Source organism: Mustela nivalis (assembly GCF_964662115.1).
Source record: "Mustela nivalis genome assembly, chromosome: 2".
In the NCBI taxonomy this organism is placed as follows: Eukaryota; Metazoa; Chordata; class Mammalia; order Carnivora; family Mustelidae; genus Mustela; species Mustela nivalis.
Genome location: NC_139021.1, coordinates 13,011,942 through 13,035,013, shown reverse-complemented (window position 1 = coordinate 13,035,013; position 23,072 = coordinate 13,011,942). Strand labels below are relative to the sequence as shown.

Sequence of the window (23,072 nt, the reverse complement as noted above, 5' to 3'; positions counted from 1 at the left end):
CTGAGACAGGGGTCTCCCCTCCCCTTTCAGGGCATCTTGGTCCTTCTATTTCACAGACCTCACCTTCCCCATCCGGCAAGTGGGAAGACTCCCCGCTTCCAGAGCGCCAGGATGGGGAGGAAGGCTGGGAGCGGGAGTGCGGAAATCGCGGCGCTCCGGCGTGCGGGCATCCCCGCGGGGTTCGCGCGGGTTCGCTCTGGCCCGGGCGCCAGTGCAGCCGGGACGCCCCGCCGGGGCCGAGCGCTCCCCCCCACCCCCTCTCCGGGTACCCAGCGTCCCGCTCCCCTCCCCCCGCCCAGCGTCTCCTGGGTCCTCCGCAGCCGAGGCCCGCCCCGCCTCCTCGCGCAGCCCTCGGCCGCTGGGCGACCCGCGCTGCCCCGGCGGCGGGCGGAGGGGCGCGCGGGGCGGGTAGGAGCCGGGGCCCGCGAGCACCGGGCGCGCGGGGACCCGGGACGCACGCGGCCGGCCGGGCGGCGCGCGCTTCCCCCTCCCCCGCGGCCCGAGCGCGAGCCGCCGTGACGTCACGGGCGGCCCGCCAGCCCCGCGCTCCAGCGGGCAGAGCGCGTGCGGCCGCCGAGCACATGGGCCCGCGGGCTGGGCAGGCTCGGGGCGGCCTGGACCCGGACCGGCAGCGAGGGGCCGCGCGCAGGGACGGACCCCGACATCCCCCGGGGCCGCGAGCGGATTTCCACGCGGAGAGGGTGTTGGCAGCCCCGGCGACCTGCCGAGACACAGCGGGATCCACCTTCCAGTAAGTTAGAATTTCGCCCTCTGCGTTTCTGGGAACTCGCAAGCCTAGGCCTGGCGAGTTGGGATGCGCAGGGAGTAGTTGGACGGAGGAGAGGGGCTTTGGGATTCGGAGGTGTGCTTGTTCACCGCGCACTTTCCTCATCACCAGACTGGAGAGTGGCGGTGAGTTTGGGCGTTGGTGGGGGGCGGGGTGGGGGGGGCATCAAATGGACAATGCATGCACGAGATAATTCCGGGTTTGTGCACTTGATGGAAGGTATATTGTTACCGAACACCTAAAAATAGAGCTCCTCCAATCAGTACCGATTTGGGGTCGCAGATAGGGTTTGGAGGACCCTTTTGAGAAGCTGGCGGCCTGTGAAGCGTATGATGCTGCCTCCATCCTTTGACCATTATCTTCCCCCACCAGATGATTTTCAAAAACCCAGAAACTGCTTTTGGAAACTTTCTCTGCTTTTGCATTGCATTTACAGATTTGCTGGGTGTCCCCACACCCTTCTCATGGCCATTCTTTTTGGATGGCTTGTTGGTATAATTGGGTTTACTGTCCTTAGACTAACATGCTCTTATTCTTGCTAGTGTTGGGGGTGGTTATTGACTTTCAGGAAGGGCAGCCATGAGGCTGCATGTGTCCCGTGCCCGGATACACTATGAATTTTCCTGATACTCTGTAAGCATGGAATATTCTTCTGTTCACGGGAGTCCCTGGCTTCAGGCCCTTCCAGAAGATGAGAGAAGAGGGGAACTCACTTGCGAGGGTTTTTAGGGAGTAGAGGGTGAAGTTTTGGTTTTCTTTTCTGGTCTTGTGTTTTCCAAAGGGAGGCTGGCAACCCCCGCTGGCCCACTCCACCACTGTGAGCCCTGCCTTCTGGAGCTGTTTTGCTGCTGGAGGAAGCAAAGCCTGGAGAAAAACGTGTGTTTGTGTGTGGTGGGTGGGCGGGGGCCTGGAGGACAGGGACTGTATCTTCTCTGTTGTTAGTCATAGGATGTTGCAGACCTATTTTGCATACTGGCCTTGACAAGTTGAGGCTTGTTCATTTGACACAGTCCTGTGGTCACAGCAAATCTTTCTAAAACTCTAACCAGTGGAAAAGGTACTTGTGTGGATCCTCTGAACCCTGAGTGGAACTTCCTGAAAGATTTACTTGGAGAAAAACCTTGGAAGCAGCAGAAGGACAAACAGAATGGCTGGCTGGGCAAAGCCTCGTGGCCCGGTCTCCACGACTGCAGGGCAGTTACATCTTAGAGGTGAGGACGGGCCTCGTGGTCTGAGCTGTTGGCAGAGGGCCCAACTGGAATTCCTCGTGTGGGTCTGGTGATGGAGAAAGGCTGCCTGGGTCCAGGGGCGACCCTAATGCTGCACCCATTGAATTCCCAGAGGGGATTTATTATGTGGTCACATTGTAGTTTGGTCTGGTGAAGGGTCCTGTTTATTGCTGTGGCTTTACCTACTCTGAGTGCAGAATCCTGCATAAGCCAGGCTTCTCTGGAAGAGTAGACAAATCAGCTTGCTTTTTCGGATTTTCCCCTTTCTTCCTCCCTCTCCCCTCCCTCCCTCCCTCCTCCATGCTGTCTGGTGTGCTCTTTCTGTCCCTGGCTGGAGCTTTTTTGGCTTAGAAGGAGGGAGTTCTTTTTCTCCTCCGTTCTGAGATCTCCGACCCCCACTGGTCTCTGTGATTGCTGGTCTAAACACCGGAGGAATTCTCCGTGTCCACATCCAGTCAATCCCATGGGCTTTAGCTTCTTTTTTCTTCTTGAATGGCTGGCAGGCAGGCTGGCTGGGGTTGGAACCTTCTGCCTGTCTGGGGTGGACACTTTTCTCCAACAGCTCAGCTCAAGAGTCTCCTGGACGATAAGACACCCCTTTCTGTTTTCTTCTTCTTTGTGTTCATATCCCTGAATTTGGCCAGACCAATGGCAGATCAGCCCTTTTCTGAGGAAGTCGAGGACCTTGGATAGTTGCCGGAACGAATTGTCTGGCGATGTGGCATGGGCCTATTAAAGGCTGTACTTGACTGTAGCTCTTTTTTGTCAGATGCCCTCCTGGATGCTTGGGTCTCTTATTTTGCATTCCCTTTCACAGCGGGCTGTAGACACATCACTCTCTTTGCATTTGTTTTTTTTTTTTTCCTTCTCTCCTGATGCTGGTTTGTGATCTCTTTAAGAGACCAGGACTCCCTTGTTCTGTATGCCGGCTCTGTAAGGAGCCCCGGATCCAGGGCGCCGACAGAGCAACATCGATAAGCCCCACTGATGGCCACTTCTATAGTCTACCTAGTAAGCCTCAGAAATTTTCGGCCTACTGGAGAATGCAGCTCAGATGGTTCTCTGATAGGTGCCTCCTCCGTCTCTTCTGTTTCTCCAAGTAATCTAAGGAACTAATAACAATAGTAATAATAATAAATAATAATGATGATAGTAGTTCCTATAATAACAGGAAATTGTATATTATGCCAAGCATGTTCTTTGGATTGTATGCGCCTTACAACCTCACCAGGCGATTATAATAAAGTATCTAGCAATGATGAGGTTCTTATCATGGGCCAGCATCGGTTTTAAAGGCTTTAAATATATTATCTCACTTAATCTCCCAGTGATCATATAAAATTATCACTATTACCAGAATTTTGTAGGTGAGGAACCCACAGCTCAGAGTGGTTGAAAGTAGCCTCAAGGTCACACAGGTGGGAACTAACACAGCCGTCAGGATTTGGCCCAGGGCCTGCTCCCAGAAGTAAGAGGACAGTGAAATTAAGAATATGCAAAGAATGGGGCGCCTGGGTGGCTCAGCGGGTTAAGCCTCTGCCTTCGGCTTGGGTCATGATCCAGGGGTCCTGGGATCAAGCCCCCACATCAGGCTCTCTGGTACACGGGGAGCCTGCTTCCTCCTCTCTCTCTGCCTGCCTCTCTGCCTACTTGTGAGCTCTGTCTGTCAAATAAAAAAATAAAATCTTAAAAAAAAAAAAAAGAATATGCAAAGGATGCTTTTGACCAAGAACAGCAGGACTCAGGCAGGATAGAAATTCTGACATCTTTTTTATTTTATTTTATTTTATTTATTTTACAGAGAGACAGCCAGAGAGGGAGCACAAGCAGAGAGAGTGGGGGTAGGGGAGAGAAGCAGGCATCCTGCTGAGCAGGGAGCCTGATTACAAGGCTGGAACCCAGGACCCTGGGATCATAACTTGAGTCAAAGGCAGCCGCATAATGACTGAGCCACCCAGGTGCCCCAATCCTGACATCTTGTACAAAGACACCTCTGGCTCTGGCTGCCTGCCTCTTCTGCCCCTTGGATCGAGCTGCTCTGAGTGGGGCCACGGAGCCTCAGACAGGCCTTTAGTGTCTGCAGAGCTCTGGCCCCAGAGCCTGGGGAGCAAAGGCCTCCCGGAGCCCGGACAGGAAGCTCAGACATGGTGCAGAATCTGTGAGTATTTGTAAAGTGCCACAACCAGGCACCCTGCCTGACTTCGTAACCGGCATTTAATGACCATCAACATCCACAGCAGATGGGAGATAGGGCTCTTTGAGCAAATCTTCCCCTTCCTGCACATTCCCCGCAACTGCTCGGAGCCCTTGTCTTTATCCTGCATGTGTGCAACTGCAGTAGCTTCCAAACCTTCCATCCAAAGATTGTGGTAGCCCCTCTCTCAACCCTGTCAGTAAAAACAACGACACTGTGGGTCATAAAACGGGAGACTTACATTCACGAGGCCAAAATGGTCTCAGTCATTTTTGGTGGCAGAATTCTGACTTGTCTTTCCTTTATTTTCTCTTCCTCTTTTTGTGTGTTGGGGGGGTGAAGGTAGAGGATGTTGTTTTGCTGGTGTCTGGTGGGTAATCTGAGCCCCAGGATTACTTCTTTACCTGCCTCTTCCTCCCTTCTTAACCATGAGCTGCTTGAGAGCAGGGGAGGGTGGCGCGAGGAGGGGCCGGGTGAGGAGGGGCCGGTGGTCTTCACCTGTCTGGTGGCAAACACAGCCCTGGTTCTCATCTGAATCAGGTGACTGTCAAGGACTGCTTTGTTTTTAAGGAATCAAGCAGCCCCTAGTCTATTTTCATTGTCTTAGAGATGAAGCAGCCCAAAGTGTTGGGAAGTGGAGGGTTTGCCCAGTGGGAAGGAACACTGAAGAAAGAGAAGGAAACCAGGTAGCTGCTGGAGGCCTCTGGGTAATGCCTCTAAGAGGTAGTGATGCCTATAAGAGGGTTATTTTGGGGGCAAGTTACTTCACCTCTGTAAGCCTCAGTTTTGTCATCTATAAAATGGGGACAGTAAAGCACCTGCTTCACAAGTTGGTGTGAGGAGGAAATCGGGGATGAACAGCAGGCATTCGGCAGAGTGCCTGGGCTCCTAGTAAACCCTCTGTAGAAGTTAGCTAATATCACTGCTACAATTACTGGGTTTTTATTACTTCCTGTGGCTGCTTGGAGTAGTGGTTTCTGAATACATTTTAATGTAAAGGTGACATTCTGGGGACACAGATGACAAGATGGCAGTGACTTCACTAGAGGTCTTTGCAAGCATCTGAGTGAAAGCCTGGCTGTTGTAAGTAGGAAAGAGATAAGCAATCAGGGAAGCTGCAGAAGCAGGTCTCCAAAAAGACAGGGAAGTGGGGGGGGGGGACCCCTCAGGCCTCAGTCTGTTTTTGCAGGTGACTTAACCTCTCAGCTCGATGCAGGGAGAATGGTTTTTCCCTCTCTGGGATGGTGCGGAGCACTTAGCACAGAGGAAGTAAGCTCTTGACGAAGACAGAAGAGCGGTTGTTACTGATTTTTCTTGAGGACTCCCTTTGCCTGGTCACTGTGCTACTCAGCTCAAGACTGATGGATCTGTTCGTCCATTTGCTGAGCAGTTGCCGTGTGCCAGGCACTGTTCTAACTGCTGGAGATCCAGCAGGGAAGGAAAGAGAAAAAAATCCCTGCCTTCCTCTAGCGTCCTTTCCAGTCCAAGACGCTCGGTGGGGCAGGGTGGTCCTCAGAGGGAGATGTGGAACTGGTGGAGGCAGAAACTGCACCCACTCCGTGCAGAGTGACTCTGGCCCCGCTGGGCGTGAAGTGCCTAGCACCAGGCCTGGCATGTGGTAGTTATTATATAAGTGGTAGTTGCTATATTTGTATTCTTTCATTTCCCCTACTGAGATTTATTTTCTCCATGGTATTTGTTATGGACTGAATGTTTACATCCTTCCAAAATTCGTATGTTGAGGGCACCTGGGTGGCTCAGTCAGTGAAACGTCTGCCTTTGGTGGCTCTGGTCATGATCCCCGGATCCTGGGATCAAGCCCCATGTGGGTCTCCCTGCTCAGTGGAGAACCTGCCTGTCCCTCTCCTCTGCTGCTCCCTCTGCTTGCTCACGCTCCCTCTCTCTTTTGCTTTCTCTCTGTCTCAGGCAAATAAAGCAGACTCCCCACTGAGCAGGGAGCCCGATGCAGGACTCCATCCTAGGACCCCAAGATCATGACCTGAAGGAAGGCAGACACTTATTGACTGAGCCACCCAGGTGTCCTGTTAATAGTGCTTTAGAGGATAATGTGTTCTAAGGCAGTGGGTAGAGCAGGTGAGGGTCTGGAGGCCTGGGGTGTGCTGCAGTGTTAAGTTGGCTGGTGGGGCATGCTCCGTCCAGAAGCTGACATTGGAGCAGCCTTGAAGGAGGTGGAGGAGGCTGGTCCAAAGGAGGCTGTTCCAGGCCCTGGGGAAAGCCAAGATAGAGGCTGAGAGCAGGGATGAGCCTGTGAGACGGAGGAGCAGCACTGAGAATGAACTGGAGTGGTAGCGTGAGCCAGGCGGATAGGACAGAGGCGGAACGGGACGGCAGAACAGTATACATTGGGTCCTTTATATGGTCTTCATGTCTTTGCGGAGACGTTTTGTTTTCTTTTTCCTTTCGTTGACTGAGGTGTAATTGACATAAAACGTTATGTTAGTTTCAGATGTACCTGACCTTGGTGAAATGAGCATCACAACAAATCTAGCTAATATCTGTCACCTTACATAGCAAGTCATCGTTTACTCAGTGAAAGGGGAGCTATTGAAGGGTTTCAGACAGAGAACTGATGGGATATGATTGAGCTTTTATAAACGATCCGTTCGCCCACTGTGCTGAGAAGGGCCTAAAACAGGGTCAGAAGCCAGGGCCTCTGGGCAAACAAGCAAGCATCACAGGCTCTTGGCCCAGGCTGTGGTGCTGGGCATGGCTGCTAGTAACAGGCTTCTGGACTGCTCAGTACTGTATCCCAAGCATCTGAAACTGCTGTCCCGGGTGGTAGCCACCAGCCTGGATGGCCCCTGAGCACTTGGAAGAGGCTTGTCTTTTTTTTTTTTTTTTTTTAAGATTTTATTTATTTATTTGACAGGGAGAGATTACAAGTAGGCAGAGAGGCAGGCAGAGAGAGAGAGGAGGAAGCAGGCTCCCTGCTGAGCAGAGATCCCGATGCGGGACTCGATCCCAGGACCCTGAGATCATGACCTGAGCCGAAGGCAGCGGCTTAACCCACCGAGCCACCCAGGCGCCCGGAAGAGGCTTGTCTTAATGGAGATGTAATGCATGTGTAAAATACACATCACTTTCAAAGACTTAGTACAAAAAGAAAATGTGAAATACCTCATTAATGAATTCTTTAATGTTGATTATATATTGAAATGAGATTTTGGATGTATTGGCTTATGTACATTATTAAAATTAATTTCACCTGTTTCTTTTAACCTTTTTAAAACGTGGCTACTAGAAAATCTAAGTACACATGTCTGGCGTTCTGTTTCTGCCCAACAGGGTGGCTCTAGAAGAGTGCCTGGGACATGGTAGGAATTCAGGGGATGGAAGGAGTGAGTGCGTGGGTGAGGGAGTGCAGGTACAGGAGATTGATTCTGCAGTGAGGACCCTCCCGGCAGAGGAGAGAGGCAGATCGCTGGTGATATCTGCTGGGGTAGGGAGGAGAAACATGAAAAGGGGGCAGCCAAGTATGTGGAAGAGGGGTGAGGGGGCTTTGGGCTCAGCAAGGGCCCAGAAGACGGGGAACCGAGAGAGGAGGCTCCTGTGTGTCCAGGGGAGATGGCAGGAGGCTGGGGCACTCTCAAGAGCCTTAAAGACCAGGCAGAAATGGACTTAAGCGGGTCCTGCCAGCTCTGGGGGTGCTTTCCAAGGATTGCAACCAAGGAGTGGTTTTCCAGATTTTATATTTAGAGAGATGACAAATGCACATGGAGAATATTTCAGGAAGCAGGTAACTGAGTTGGAGATTCCAGACTCTGTGATGGGAAATTTGGCTTTCTGCACGTGAAAGGAAGGGGAGCTTATCTTTGAAAATCTGGGGAAAATATAATTTCTTGAGTTAAATACAGTTACTGTTTTGTCTTTTTCGCTGTGGTTGTCTTTCTGGTGTATATGGTCACACCCTGACTTGTCCTAGTTACCGTCAGGTAGTGTAAGCATCCCTGAATACTCTTGTAGTCTCTGTCTGTGCTTGTTGGTTGATAACATATCTGTTCAGTGACAACTTCATTGCTCACGTAATCATTCTTCTCATTTTGATGCTCAGTTCCATAATAGACTGTTTATATATATATATATATATACACACACACACACATATATATATATATATATATATATATATATATATATAAATTTTTCAATATTTCAGTTAAAGCTGTTTAGGGTTTTTTGTTTTTGTTTTGTTTTGTATTATATTTGTTGTTGATGTTGTTGTTTTTGGTAAATCTCCAGTCTCAGAATTATTACATCAGAGCGTCTCAGTATTTTACAAGTTTTAGGGAGGGGTTCAGTGGGTTAAAGCCTCTGCCTTGGGCTCAGGTCATGATCTTAGGGTCCTGGAATCGAGCCCCGAATCGGGCTCTCTGCTCAGCAGGGAGTCTGCTTCCTCCTCTCTCTCTCCGCCTGCTGCTCTGCCTACTTGTGATCTCTGGTCTGTCAAATAAATAAATAAAATCTTTAAAAAAAAAAAAAAGTTTTAGGTAACTATTGGAGCCCATGAGATTGACCCTGAAGCCACATTTGCTGTTTTCTGGTGAGAGGTGTGATGTTTACTGCTGTCAGTGGGACAGTGATACACTGATACGTCATTAACAGTTACGTATAGTGTGTATTACATGCTAGACGCATGTTTCCATGCATCATAGGCACTTGCGTTAAACTTTTCTTGACTTTCTTATTCAGCAGATGTTTGTGGAATGCCTGTTGTGTGCTGGGCATTGTTCTAGGCCTTGGATGTTCAGTAGTGATCAACAGATATGGTATCAGTTCTCAGGGAGTTTATTATGTATGGGGGAGCACAGAAAGAAGCAAGTCTGCAGACGAGCCCCTTTATTGTAAGGAGTGTGAAAAAATATGAATAGAACAACATGGGAGGGTCGTTTCTGTGGGGTGAAAGGGTCAGTATTGAAATCCTGCTTCCCGGTGAGACAGGGAGGCCCAGGAGACGTTCACTAGAGAAGGAGCGGAGCACACATGAGAGGAGACGTCGGCGGATGTGACCAGCTATTCAAGAAGAAAGCGTGTCTAAGCACAGAAAAGCTGCAATAAAGAGGGTGGAGAGTTCCTCAAAGTCAATAACAAAGAGCTAAACAGCCTCATCATAAAGTAGGTGAAAGAGATCAGTAAGCAGCTCTCAAGGAAGAAGGCAGAGGCACGAGTGCACGTGGAGAGGTTCTGAGTCTCACTGACGTGGTCAGGGGCGAGGCGCCGTGGAGGTCTGACGTCGGTCTAGGGGATTCGCTCTGTTTTGGCAAACCGCACGGGGCGTTGTCATAAACACACAACACTGTGTAACACTGTTGTGTCGTCAACACTGTTGAGGTCCAGACGACTTCCATCACCCCCAGACGTCCCTCCTGTCCCTTTGCAGTCAGTCTGCTACCCTGTGCCCAGCCGCTGACCACCAGTGATTGTTCTCTGATCTTACAGTTTTGTCTTTCTCACATAAACGGACTGGGATGGTGTGTAGCCCCCCCCCCCCCCAGGTCTGGTTTTTCTCGCATAGCCTGATGCGTGGGGGACGCTGCCACAGATATCTGCAGTTTGGTGTTCAGACGGCCGTTCTGTTCCACGGATACGCCCCCGGTTCGGAACACATCTTTCAGCTGACAGGCATTTGAGTGGTGTCCAGGGGGTACATCTTTCCTATTTTAAAATGTGCCCAGAATAGCAAGTCTGACTCAAGTCTTGGCGAGGCTGTGTGTCTCAGGGTTCCCTGACTCAGCTGTGAGCATGAGGTCTCCTGAGGGACCAGCAGGCAGCATGTGGTAAAATTGAAAGCATGTGTGAGGCCCACACCCCTTGGTCAGTTTGAGAACTCACAGCTCCTGCTCCGTGTTCCTTAAGGATAATCGGGGATGGATGTGAGTGTCTAGAGAATGGGCCAGAAGGACTTAGATCAAAGTCACTGTTGTCATCGGAGGAGGAAAGCGGGGATGGGGTGGTGGTGAGGGCCAAAAGGCTGCTTTGACTTTACTTTTAAGGAATAGAAAAATAGAATAATACAGGCATGCAAAATGCTTCCTTGAGGAGGTGGCCCCTAGGCTGAGGACTGGTGGCCCCCCTCCCCCAGTTGTCCTGCTGGGGGCTGCTTCTGTCTGAGGGAGACAGGACTGTCAGTGATCTGTCTTCAGACGCCAGTCCTCGGGAAGAACCTTGTCATTCCTAACCTTCAGGATCATTTAAGCCCTGTATCTGCCAGCTGCCTCTGGCCAGACAAGCCGGGCTTCTGACCCGCGGCCCAGGCTCAGCCTGTAGTTCGGAGCCGATGGGGGCTGGGTTCTGTGGGCTGCTCACTGCCTGCTTGTCATGCAGCAGGTACTCCGACGAAAACCGGGAAGGCATTACAAGCTTCCAGCCTTGGAGTTTCCGGATCTCGCCTGCCCTCTGAAAAGCACACTCTGGGCAGAAGTGGGACGGAGGGGGCACCCCCCAGACAGGGAGGGCAGGCTGCACGAGGGGGGAGCTCGCGGGAAGCCGTTCCAGGACCCGGCTGTCAGATCTCAGTGCTGGGCCAGAGGAGGGATGGTTGCAGAACCAGGGTCGAGGGTCTCAGGAATCCTTCAGGTATAAAAGGTGGAAACCTTATTGTGCTGTCTGGGAGTTGTGTCTGCAAGGACACTTGCTATGTGCTGCCGTGGTGGTGGAAGACGGTGATTTTCCGTTTCCTTCGTCACCCCTTGCTTGTTTAAAAAACCCTTTGCTTTTCCTTTTAAACAAGTAACTATGTAGGGAATGCCTTACTGATTGAGAAAACATGTGTGGAATGTCCAGCGAGGTGATAGGGAAGGGATGGCGCCTTTGGCTCTGGGGGGACCGAGGAGACTATGGCCAGCAGGCAGCCTCGGAGCTCCTCTTCCCAGGTGCTCTGGGGGGAAGGTGGGCCTGGAAAGGGGCAGTGGAAGCACGGCCTGTGGGTGAGGCTTTCCAGGTCCCCAGCGGCAGTGTCCTCTCAGTACAGACCTCGCCGGGACACTCTGGCCTTTGCCTCGTGGGTTTTTAATGGACCAGATGCACTCATCTGTTTCATAAGAAGCGAGGCTCCCCAAGGATAGGAAATGTCTTTGTCTCTAAGTGGGAAGATGGGCTGAAGTGATCCCAAGGCTGCCTCCCGCCCTGGTTGGATGAATCATTACTTAAGTGGGACCGTGGAATAAACCCGGCGGAGTGAGGGCCGGAAGGGGCCTCTGTCTGCTCCAGCTGCTCTCCCATAAATCACAAGGGCCGTTCCACACAGAGGACCTTTTGTTTTTCCTATTACCTTTTGAAAAATGGGAAAAGCCAATCACCCAATAAGAGGGCACTCTTTGCTGCATTAGCTAGAATGCTCTTCCCAGACCCCACACCCAGGACACCACGAGCACACCGATCTCTCCGAAGTGCACTCTGATCTCGTCCCTGCCCCTGTTCAAAACCTTCTGTAGCTCCTTATCTCTGTGGAATAAAGTCCAAGTACCTCACTGGTTTGGAAGGCAGCTGATGACCTCTTCAGTCCCACATGGAACCCTTCCAGCTCTGCTCTCCAGGCAGAAGTCCGTTTGGTCTCCAAAGAAAACACACACGTGGGGCAGATGTGTGCAAGAGCCTGCCCCCCAGCTGTGGCTCTCCCATTGCGTGAACAGACGTGCCAGGCTTTGCGGTCCGGCGTGAGGTGCTGGTACCCTGGTGGGTGCTCCCTGCCTCAATCCTTGTTGACTGGGATTGAAAGCAATGGGCCAGCCCCTCTCCGAAGAGAAGAAATGTTTCTTCCATAAAACAGCTTGCCCATGGTGTTTCGGATTGCTTCTTCAGACCCTTACATGCTTTTGTGACGGGCTGCGTGTGCCTGGGAAAGTAGCTGCCTCTTAGATTCTAGACTGCTTCTTTCCTTCCTTTTCCTGTTCCCTCTCTGCCTTGACACAGGTTGCCTTATTTATTTATTTATTTTTTTACGAAGCCAATCCTATTGTATCCCATTGGATGGGAAGCCATGGTGTTGGTGGGCCGTTACCGGGCCGTGATGATGATGATGATGATGATGATGGTTTCCCGGCAGCTCCTGGGCTTTTGCCCTCCTGGCGGGTTCATCATTGCCAATTTCTGGCAGGGGAACATGCATGATTTTCAGATCCCTCTTCATTTACTGTGCGCGATCGCAGCAAAGTTGCTGAAGGAAACAAACAAGCAGCTCTCATGGGGAGAGAAGCCCCGCCCCACTTCGTACAGCTCTTCCTGGGCTATCTGTGGGAGCGTCTCGCAGGAAAAATTCATTAAAGACGTAGTTGGAGACCACAGGAGGTTTCTGTGCCCGGAACTACGCAGGGCTCCAGGGCCGCGGCAGAGCAGGGCTACAGAGTTTTACTTCACGGAAGATCTAGTCCTTGACTTTGAGAGATCTCGGCAGAGTGAGAGCAAAAGTTCTGTCAGCGCAGCCATCGCTGTAGGAAATCCTCCCCCTACCGGGCTAAGCCCTGACGGTGCACCAGCGTGCAGAACCGTCCCCACGTTAATTCGTGCAGTTAGTAAGTGTGAACGAATTCCGTGTGTAAATTGCACTGGAACAGCTGCGTTCAGTCACCAGCATTTACTGTCTGTCTCACTATAGGCCCTGTGCTAGGCTCGCTGCTCTGCGGTTGAGAAGAGCTCCGGGGGTCCCTCGGAGACCCTCCCCACTGAGTGAGTCTAGTGCGGGGCTACACACATGGGATTTTGCACATGTGGACGACACTGTCCACATGCTGGGACAGTGGTTCTCAGAGACGAACGGGATGGTGCTGGAGCCCAGGAAGCCCGGCAGCGGTACACAAGGGAAAGCTTCAAGAGCCGCTGACTTGGGTGGGTGGAGGTCTGGTTGGTTGGGAAGGCCTCGTGGTCAGGGGATGGGGGTCATGGACAGGGTTGGAGTGGAGTAGGTGGAGATGGGTTTGCCTGTGATAGAGGGGCTAGGAGTCTGTTTCTTATCTCTGAGTGGGAACATGAATTCCTTCCTTCGGCTGATGGTGAGCATCTGTAGTAATCAGTCGTATGTCACGGACAGTAGCTGAACCCGCTGTGTGAAGGGCACAGTGCCAGGTATGTCACAGGCATCAGCCCATGCATTGCTCAGCACTGCCTTATGTGACAGCAACCGTTATCAACCCCATTTTCCAGTTGGGTCAAAGGGAGGCTCAGAGGTGTTCCCTGACCGGCCAAGGTCACACAACTTTTACAAAGTAGATGGGAACCCAGGTCAGAGTGTGAAGACTGGGTTTGGAACCAACCCATGAACTCCAGATCCTCAGGAAATATAAAAACGAATCCTCTTCCCTAGATGAAGTTTCTTTTTATTCCCCTCCCGTTTTCCGATCCTTCCTCTTCTGCAGTATTCTGAAAGGGCAGGGCAGTTTTGACTTCAGCTGTAAATTTTAGAGATCAAGACCCCAGGTGTCTGTTCTGAATGAGACAATCTCTGGATAGAGACCGCGAGAGCAAAGGGAAGAATTGAGGTTGTAGCTCTCGCGGGTGATGGAGATGGAGGGCAAAGGCCTTCCCGTTACTGCTTTTTCTGTGTCCTAAACCTGTTTTAATTATAAGTGGGACTTGGTGGCAGTGAGGGGGAGGCGTGACGAGCACAGTGATGAAGTGCCAGCGGAGAGGAAACGCTCAGGTGTCTGGCTCAGCCCTCTCCTCCTCCCTGACCGTCTCCTCGGACTTCTGAACAAGGAAACAAGGGTGCCACCTCCATTTCCTCTCCTGGTGACCCTTGTAAGTGCCTCGCTATACCCAGCTTTGCTTCGGGCGGCGTGGGCAGAAGGGACAACGTGCATCAGATTTTCCTGTATGTCCCTGACCTCACGGTCTGCCTCCGTCTCCCCGGACCCTAACGCCAGACTCTCTGGCTTGAACCTCAGCACTGCTGCAGGGTAGATGCATGACTTTCACGACTCTGGGCGTGTTTCTTCCTCTGTAAAAGGTGACACAGGAGGAAACTGAGTTCAGATGAACAGATGTAGGGCGTGCCTCTCGCCTCCCAGGCACCACATCTGAGGCCCTGGGAGCTTACAGGCTCTCCCAGAGGTGGTTGGGGACCCGCCCTCCAGCTGGCACGTCTAGGGGGTGGAGGGGGGGTGGCAGAGAAGAAGTGGATCCAGGCCTGCTGCGTATCTCACCTCTGACTCTTTAAACCCAACATGAATGGGAGGAGGATCGGACTGCAGAACTGTGAGCCCTGCAGATAGGAAATGATTTCTGCATTGTCTGTTGACCTGGATTGCTGGTATTCCTGGTGGAAAGTGGACCTGGGAGTTGAGAGGAGGCTCTCTTACTGATAAGACCTCTGTACCTGCTCCCTACCCCCTTCCCCAAGATTCCCAAGAACAGAGTTTCTGGTGTCTGATTGAGGGGAAGGGGGGCTGACCAGGTGAGGCCATCTCGGCCACCTCTGCACCTGCCTGGAATCCTGGAGTCTAGCCGATGGTGCCGGCAAGGTCAGGGAGAGGTGTTTCTGGGTGGGGGTCACAGTGAGTGAGCCTTTCATGTCTCCCGTCTGTTTCTTCCCCATTTTGTGAGGGGCTGGATTGAGTCTTGGAGAATGGCTCTTGCTGTATGCTGGGCGCTTACTCTCATTTATTGAGCGCCTGCTTGTGAAGCGCTTTGCTCTACCTGCAGGCCTGGGCTCACTCAATCCTTATAGCAAACCCTTTGAGGTGACGGAGCTGATCACCATCCTCATTGACAAATGTGGGGGCGTTGAGGCATAGCTTGTTTTTAGTTTTTTAGTTTTCACATTTAAATGTTTTTATGTATGTAAAATACACATAATGAAATTGACCATTTTCACCATTTTTAAGTGTCCAGTTCAGGGGCATTAAGCACATCCACATTGGTGTGTAGCCATGAATCTCCAGAGCGTCTTCGTCTTCCCAAACTGAAACATTAAGCACTGAGTCCCGATTCCTCCTCCCTCCGGCCTCAGCAACCACTGTTCTACTCTCCGTCTCTGCTACTGTGACTAGTCCAGGTACTTGCTCTTACGGGGGGTCAGACAGCATTTGTCCTTCAGGGGCTGGCTTAGCTCACTTAACATAAAGTCCTGTTGGAGCACGGGTCAGTGCTTTAAGGCTGGGTGCTCTTCTGCTGGATGCACGTACCACGGGTTTGTTCATCTGTTCACCAGTTGATGGACATCTAGGTTGCCTCCACCATGTGGCTACCGTGAATCATGCCCCTGGAATTATGGATGTAGGTATTGCTGGGTCATGTGGTGATTCTGTGTTCAGTTTTTTGGGGAGACGGCCATACTGTTTTCCATAGTTGCTTCATACCCTCACCAACACTTATTTTACATATATACGTAACTATACATGCATGTATATGGTAAGTGGTAGCCACCCTGGTAATTGTGAAATGATGTCTCACAGTGGGTTTGATTTGCATCGCATTAAATGACTAAGTGTTGAGCGTTTTCTCCTGTGCTTACTGACCACTTCTAGATCTTAACAGAAATGTTTGTTGCTGCTGCTGAGTTGTAGGGGTTCTTTATATATTATGGGTATTAATCCGTTTTCAGGTATATTATTTGCAAACATTTTCTCCCATTCTGTGCGTTGTCTCTTCACTCCCTGAATGTACAAGTGGTTTTAATTTTGATGATGTCCAACTTAGATGCTTTTTTCTTTCGTTTTGGCACAAGGCACAGAAACTCCAGCCATGGTCATCCAGTCAGAGTGTCAGAGCACAAGTCTTATGCCTGCAGCACTGCCCTGAGTCTTCATCCTTTGGATTCCAGTGGCCAGTGTTTATTCTGTCAGGTGTCTCTGTTTAGCTCTCCGGTGCGTATTCTTGGTCATGCCCTCAGAGTTCTAACAGGTGGACTTTCTTTCCGCACTTCCCAGAGTACAGGGGGGCTCCCAGCTTCCTGGTACCTGGCGAAGATTGGGTGAGGGCAAGTACTCACTAACGTGCAGTCAACAGCCTATTAAGGGTCACAGTGTGCCCACCCTGGACACTCCAACATATCGAAGACCTGTCCAAGAGTTGTTTTTCTTGCATAAGAATTGACTAGCAAATGCTTTTGGTCACAAACATTTGTGGTGACAGTTGGTGAGCAGATTTCATGTAGCTCTGATGGTTAGCCCATCATCCTCGATAGATGCCTCGAAAAGAAACGGCTGTCATTTATTGGCCAGTCATGATGCATGGTAGTAGGCGGACACCTGTAAACCCTGCACCTTGCTCAGGAGCCAGGGTCTGACCTGTAAGCACTGACTCTGCCTGCGTCTTCTTTCTGGTCTTTCCTGGCCCTATATCTCGGCGCTCTCCTCCAGGGAGAACTGTGATCCTGAGTTTTGGAGTTTATTGTTGCTTTGCTTAAAAATTGTTTTCACTGTATACATGAGTCAGCCTTAATACTACACTATTTTCTTTCCTTCCTCTTGAGCGTTACAGAAATTCCGTGCTCTCTGCAGCTTCCTTTGGGCCTCAGCACCTCGTTATAAGTCCCTGTTGGTGCACAGCAGTCTGTTTCTCGCTGTGGTCATCTCTTCCACTGTGTGAACACACCATGGTTTATTTATCCGTTCTCCAAGGGCATGCAAGTTGTTGGCAGTTGTTTTTCTTTGTTTTGTTTTGTCGTTTTCTTTCCCCACACAAACAGCATTACTGGGTGCAGTGTGTGGGTTTTTTGTTTTGTTTTGTTTTGTTTTTTTGTTTGTTTGTTTTTAAGTAAATGGTATTTTAAAAATATTTTTATAGGTTTTATTTATTTTTTGGACACAGAGAAAGAGCTAGTGAGAGAGAGAGAGAACGCAAGCAGGGGGAGTGGCAGGCAGAGGGAGAGGGAGAAGCAGGCTCCCTGTTGAGCAGGGAGCCCTACTCAGGGTTTGATTTGAAGACCCTGGGATCATGACCTGAGCCAAAGGCAGACGCTTCACTGACTGAGCCACCCAGGTGCCCGGGCGCATCTTGTTTGCCTGTTCACACAGGGTTTGTGTCTGGAGTGCTGGCACCCCATGTTGCTTTGGGATTGTCCTGGGATCCTACACTTTCAAAATTGGAAGGGACTTCTTTTTTTTTTTTTTTTTTTTTTTTAAAGATTTTATTTATTTATCAGAGAGAGAGAGGGGGAGAGAGCAAGCACAGGCAGACAGAATGGCAGGCAGAGGCAGAGGGAGAAGCAGGTTCCCTGCTGAGCAAGGAGCCCGATGTGGGACTCGATCCCAGGACGCTGGGATCATGACCTGAGCCGAAGGCAGCTGCTTAACCAACTGAGCCACCCAGGCGTCCCGGAAGGGACTTCTTTGGCCAAGTATTTCACCTTCACTGATCATCTAAAAGAAAATATTTTTGGTGTGGTGGTTAAGAGCTTAGTCCATGACATTGGAGGGCCACTGCTTCCCTCCTGCCTTTGCCTCCTTCTGTGACTTAGTTCATTGTGCAGTGACCTTAACTTTTCCCTACCTCAGTTTCCTCCATTGTAAACCCAGGGTAAAAGTCTGGATCAGATCGTGCAGGATTAACTCTGGACCAGAGTGATAAACGCTGAGCAAGGTCTCTGTCCTGCTGATGTTGATCCTGGTTGGTGTTTAAAGATCATTTATACCTGCCCCAGAATGATGCTGAGATAGAAACTGAAGCCCAGGAGATGGGCAGTAGCTCAGACAAGGTCACGTAGTGGGAGCAGTAGGATTGGCATTCTGGAAACAGCCCATGTTCAGTGTATTTTCTTTCATTGTGGGCCCAGGATTCCAGGCAGGTCCACGGTCCTGCTGGACCATTGTGCTCTGTCCGATGATCTTGACCTGTCCAGGTGGGTTTTTCCTCTTCCTGTCCAGACTTCCTAGTGCTTTTCTGCTTGGAATGTAGGAAGGCAGGGCACCTGCTCTGGTGGAACTGTGTTTCTGATTACCCAGGACTTACATACCCCCAGCCAGGGTAAGCCCTCCAGAAACAGATACACTGGCTGTGGTCTTATAGAAAGGGCTCCCAAGAGGCCCCACCCCATCCTGGATGCCTGCCCCATGAATAAATAGCCCTGTAATTTCTGTGTTCCTCCCTGCCTCGCGTTCCAGCCTTCAGACCCAAACTGGGGGAGGAGGGCATGCAGGTCTCTCTTCTGGGAGAAGGACCTGGTTCATCAGCAAGATTTATTCATTCATTTAGGGTCTGAGAGCCCAGAGCCTGGGTGTTTAACGACCTGGGGCTCTGCTTGGCATTTTGCATTGTTCTGTTCTTCGTTGGCAGAGACCACCAAAAGCCATCAAGAGAGTTGTTCCCATGCATTAGGAGCATGGAAAAGCGTCCGAAGCGTAATGGGTAAGAGGGAGGGCTTTTTGTTCCTACAGTGTAGGTTTGGGTCCTGCCTCTGCCTTGGGAAGTCTCAAATCTCCTGGGAGAAGTCACCCTCTTGAGTGTGTTTCCACATCTGTAAAACTGGAAAGTCAATAGTATCTACCAGGTACTTTGTTGCAAAGATTGAAGGAGATTCTGTGCACGGGAGCTTCCCCCCGAGCCAGCATGTAGTTGGTGCTCAGTAAGTGCTGGCGATTATTATCCGGCCAGCCAATGAGCCCCCAAAATGCTGGAACGGGGTACCTGGCACAATAGGTGGTCAGTAAACACGTGATGAATGAGTGAGGGTGTTGAGTGCTTCCCGTTTTGAAAAACATTTATAAGTGTTTCATTTTTTAAAATTCCTAGTTTTGGAGTCTTGGGATCCATGCCCAAGCCCCTGTCTCTGCAAAATGGCATGAATTGCTACCCTCCTTTGGGCCTTGATTTCTTCCACTGTGGACTCATGTCAGTGTGCATATAAATAGATCTGACTGTATACCAGCTTCCGACTTGAGCGCTCTGCCTTTGTATGTGTAGTTTGTGTGGTCGATCTTAATTTCCCTGTTTTACCGACAGGAAAACCGAGGCAGAGGGGAAAGTGACTTTTCAAGGTAACTGTGAATAAGTAGTAGGGACGGAGCTAAGATCTGAAACCAGGCAGTCTAATTTTAGGATCTTTGTGTCTTCACTGGTATGCTTTCCTGCCTTGAGGGTATGTCTGCCTCAGGGGTTCCAGGTTGATGATTGATAATGTGCAACGCGGAAGAATTTAGGGGTGTTTGGGAGAAGTTTATTAATGGCACCTTCTGCCCAGCCCTCAGGAGCACAGGGCAGTCCAGGGGAGGCCCCGCCTTTGCTGAAGCGGCGGGGTGGGGGGGTAGGATCTGAACACAAATGTCCCTTTGTCCCTTGTACCACAGATCATCTCTCCCATCTGGCAGCTCCAAGGCTCATCCACATTCTTTCGTCCTCCTGGAATGTCAGTGGATGGAGTATGGACCTAAGGGTAGGGCTGAACATTTGAGGCTTAGAACTTTTTGCCTTTTGAAGAGATGTTTGTGGTATGGTTGCTCCCTCGGATTTTGCCCTATGTCCGCAGTTCAGCCTGCTTGGGGAATGAATCCTAGTGTAGACAATAAATGCAGGTTCACATTCCATCACCCACTGGTCCTGTGGACCTGACTCATGCTGGGACTTAATCAGTAAGGGTGGATTGGTAGCAGGCTCCTTCCGTTTGTTCCAGTAGCTCATGGGGCTCAGGGCACACAGGCAAGAAACTGATAGCTGCCAAGTTGCTCCCCTTCCCCCCAAACTGACAGTGTGGCTTTCATTGTGGGTGTAATAAATGGTGCTTTTTAAGGATACCTCTCAGCTGTTGAGTGTTTTAAGCTTCCAGATGTTCTTTGCCCAGGAAGCAGAGTGGGTGCATGATTCGATCTCTTTAAAGGTTGATGCAGACATTTCAGTAACTTGCTTCCAACCCCAGGGGAGGTATCCTATTTCCCTCTAGGGACAGAGACACCCATTTGCTAGTGTGGCCTGGGTGAAGCATTTAGCAAGTTGTAAGTGAAAACAAGTGACCTGGATTTGCAGGCAGGAGGCCTGAGTTCTGGTTCACACTGGTTGTGTGACTCCGGGCTGAGCAGGTGACCTCTCTGACCCTCAGTTTCTGAAGCTTTCAGCTGGGGACACTTTTATTTATTTATTTATAATACATTATTTGCCTCAGGGGTACAGGTCTGTGAATCATCAGGCTTACACATTTCATAGTACTCACCATAAGAACTATAGGAAGCACTGTCAGGTAGAAGCCAGAGTCTGTGCAGATGTTAGCTCTTCTGACCCAAGGTTGTTGGACTCTCTGACTACAGTTGTTCTGTCTGGAAAATGAAAATTGTAACAGTGCCTACATTCATAGGGTTGTTGGAAGGATTAAAGGAAATAATGCCTACAAAGTGCTTAGAACCCAACCTGTTCTAGGACCTCAGTGTGTCCTGGTTGTTGTAATTATTATTGTAGTGGCTGTTGTGGTTTAGGACCTAGAGACACCGAGATGGAACAACCAGTCACTGGGACACCAGAAAGGGAAAGGAGCAGAATGCATATAAATGTAGTGATGAGTAGAGGGCATAAGTCCATCCGGGCTTGACATGCCCATGGAGATAGGACTTACCTGGGCTGAATCTTTGAAGCAGAGATTCCAGGCTTCCTGGGCAGAAGGGATGGAGGGCATTGCAGGCAGTTGGAGCAGCACCTGCTGGGCTTTGACGGGTGGGAGCTGGCTCTGTTCGGGGGCCACACGAGCTGTTTGCAGGGGCAGACCTCAGCAGGGCACTGTGGAAAGGAACCCAGCAGAAAAGAGGCCAGCTCCCAGAGATTCTCCAGGGAAAGTCAAGGAAGAATCTGGGGCCGGAGGGTAATATGATTGGACTTGGGCATCAGATCACTCCAGGTGCTCAGAGGAGGTGGTGTTGAACAGAGGGCATGAAGCCTGGGCAGGGAGATCAAGAGAAGGAAGCACACCATTTCAAAAGTCCATGTGGTGTACCTTTTTGTTAAAGTTAAAAGTCTTTATGATCCAAGTTGCATGTGTGCTATGATCCCACTTATGTCACCCCTTCCCAGAGTATCTGCAAGTGCAAGATGTTTGGTATGGTGTACACTGAAAAGTGGCTTCAGCTTGCTGGCCATTTGCATTATTGTTGGGTGAAGCTGGATCCCAGGCTACTGGCCTGTCCCACAGATGGCTTCTTCCTACTTCCTACAGATGCAGAGCTCTTGAACATATGCAAATAAGAAAGAGGGATGGCAGGCCTAGTGTGTTTGAATTTAGAGTCATACACCTTTTTAAAAAGAATCTTTTTTTTTTTTAAGATTTTATTTATTTGAGAGAGCATGTGCACATGAGTGGGGGGGGGAGGGGCAGAGGGCGAGGGAGAAGCAGACTCCCCACTGAGCAGGGAGCGCAGATGCAGGGCTGGATCCCAGGACCCTGAGATCATGACCTGAGCGGAAGGCAGAGGCTTCACCAACTGAGCCACCCAGGCACCCAAAGAATTGGGTTTTCAATCGAATAATACATGCACATATTTAAAATCAAATGGGAAAGGCTGGTGTGGGAAGGGGCGGAAGTCCTCTGTCTCCCTGTCCTCTCCTCGCCTGCCCTCAGTCCTGTTCCTAAGTGAATGGGGGCGGGGTGGGTCAGTATCTCTAAATAATAGGCCTAGTGCCCCTCTCCACCCCCCCTTCCCCACCCCTCTCGAAGGTCTCCCTGGTAGCCTGGGACTCACATTTGCTGAGCCTGGGATATCCGCTTGCCCACCCTTCCCTCTAACACCTCCCTCTTTCTGGCATCTGTATTTTCATGTTGGCAAGGCTGGTAACGTTCATATTCTCTCCCACATCCATAATTAAGACTTCTGTGCTTTATTGGCAGGATTAATTCTAGAAGTTGAAACATTGGTAAACAGTGTTTATAAGATTATGCCTCTAAATGGTCTTCCTTGTACACTGGAGCTACGGATGCTGATCATGTGTCCTTTCTGGATGGTTCTCTGTCCTGGGATTTCTGGTCGCCTCTTCCCTCCTTGAACTATCTGGCTTCTATCCTGAGAGGAGCTGCTTTTTGAACTCTCAGCTCCATCAAGGCCCTCCCACCCTATTTCTCAGGTTACTCACTTGGGGACCCCCCCCCCCCGGCCCCTGCTCTCCAGTGGACCTGCTGTGGTGTAGACTGTTCCTGGGGCTTCCCATGGTTCTTCTGGGACTGAACCACTTTTTAATGGATTACTCCGTCAACCGCTTTCTAAATCCTAGCTTGTTGGAAGCATAATCTGAAAACAAACTAATTTCTTCTTGATCTCCTATTATACCTGATCCAGGAACCTGGGTTATTGTTTCTGTCAATGCTTATTGTTATTAACTGAGATCATCTAATGTCAACAACCTCATTGGATTTTTCTCTTACTGTAATAGATATTTCTAAATGGAGTTAAAAGCAGGCTTTTAAGCATGACTTTTAATGTAACATAATGTTGTCCTATCCCATCGTAATGATAGTTTGTCATTTTCCAAATTTTATCTGTATTTTTGAGTATTAAGAATATTTTTTGTATTCATCTCTCATAATTCATGTTGAGATGAGTCTGTATGCACGTGCATGTGTGTAAATAAACCCATTTCCATCTTTCAGATTTCCGTAAGGTTGATTTCTGGATCTAGAATGACCAAGTCAAAGGTTCTAGATGTTTTTAAGGCTCTTGATGCATATTGTTCAGTGTCTTCCCATTTGGTCTGGCCGGATTGCGGCCGCGAGCCGATGTTACACGTTTGCCATGCATGGAGTCGCTTTCGTGTGAAGTTGGGTTTCTGAGGCCTGACGTGGGTCTTGTTGAGGTGAAGGGGATAGTTCTTTGGTGTTTGACACCGTTTCTTAAGATGATTTGGGGTTTCACTTAAAAAGCACACTGGGGATAAATGTCTGTGTCACAGGACGTGCAGCTCTTCCCTGTTATGTTGTGTCATCCAAAATGATGAACACGAGAGG

General features: G+C 50.2%; 1 long non-coding RNA gene across 9 annotated transcripts in view; it reads left to right on the top strand.

Moving 5' to 3' along the window:
- The first annotated feature begins 421 nt into the window (after nucleotides 1-421).
- LOC309859192 overlaps nucleotides 422-23,072 on the top strand; it is a 223,321-nt gene continuing 200,670 nt past the window's right edge. For 3 of the 9 annotated variants that reach the window (XR_014308591.1, XR_014308592.1, XR_014308593.1), the window contains exon 1: nucleotides 422-751. This is a non-coding gene — a long non-coding RNA (uncharacterized lncRNA). The remainder of the gene's footprint in view (nucleotides 752-23,072) is intronic. The other 6 variants (XR_014308596.1, XR_014308599.1, XR_014308594.1 and 3 more) reach the window with 5 other exon arrangements.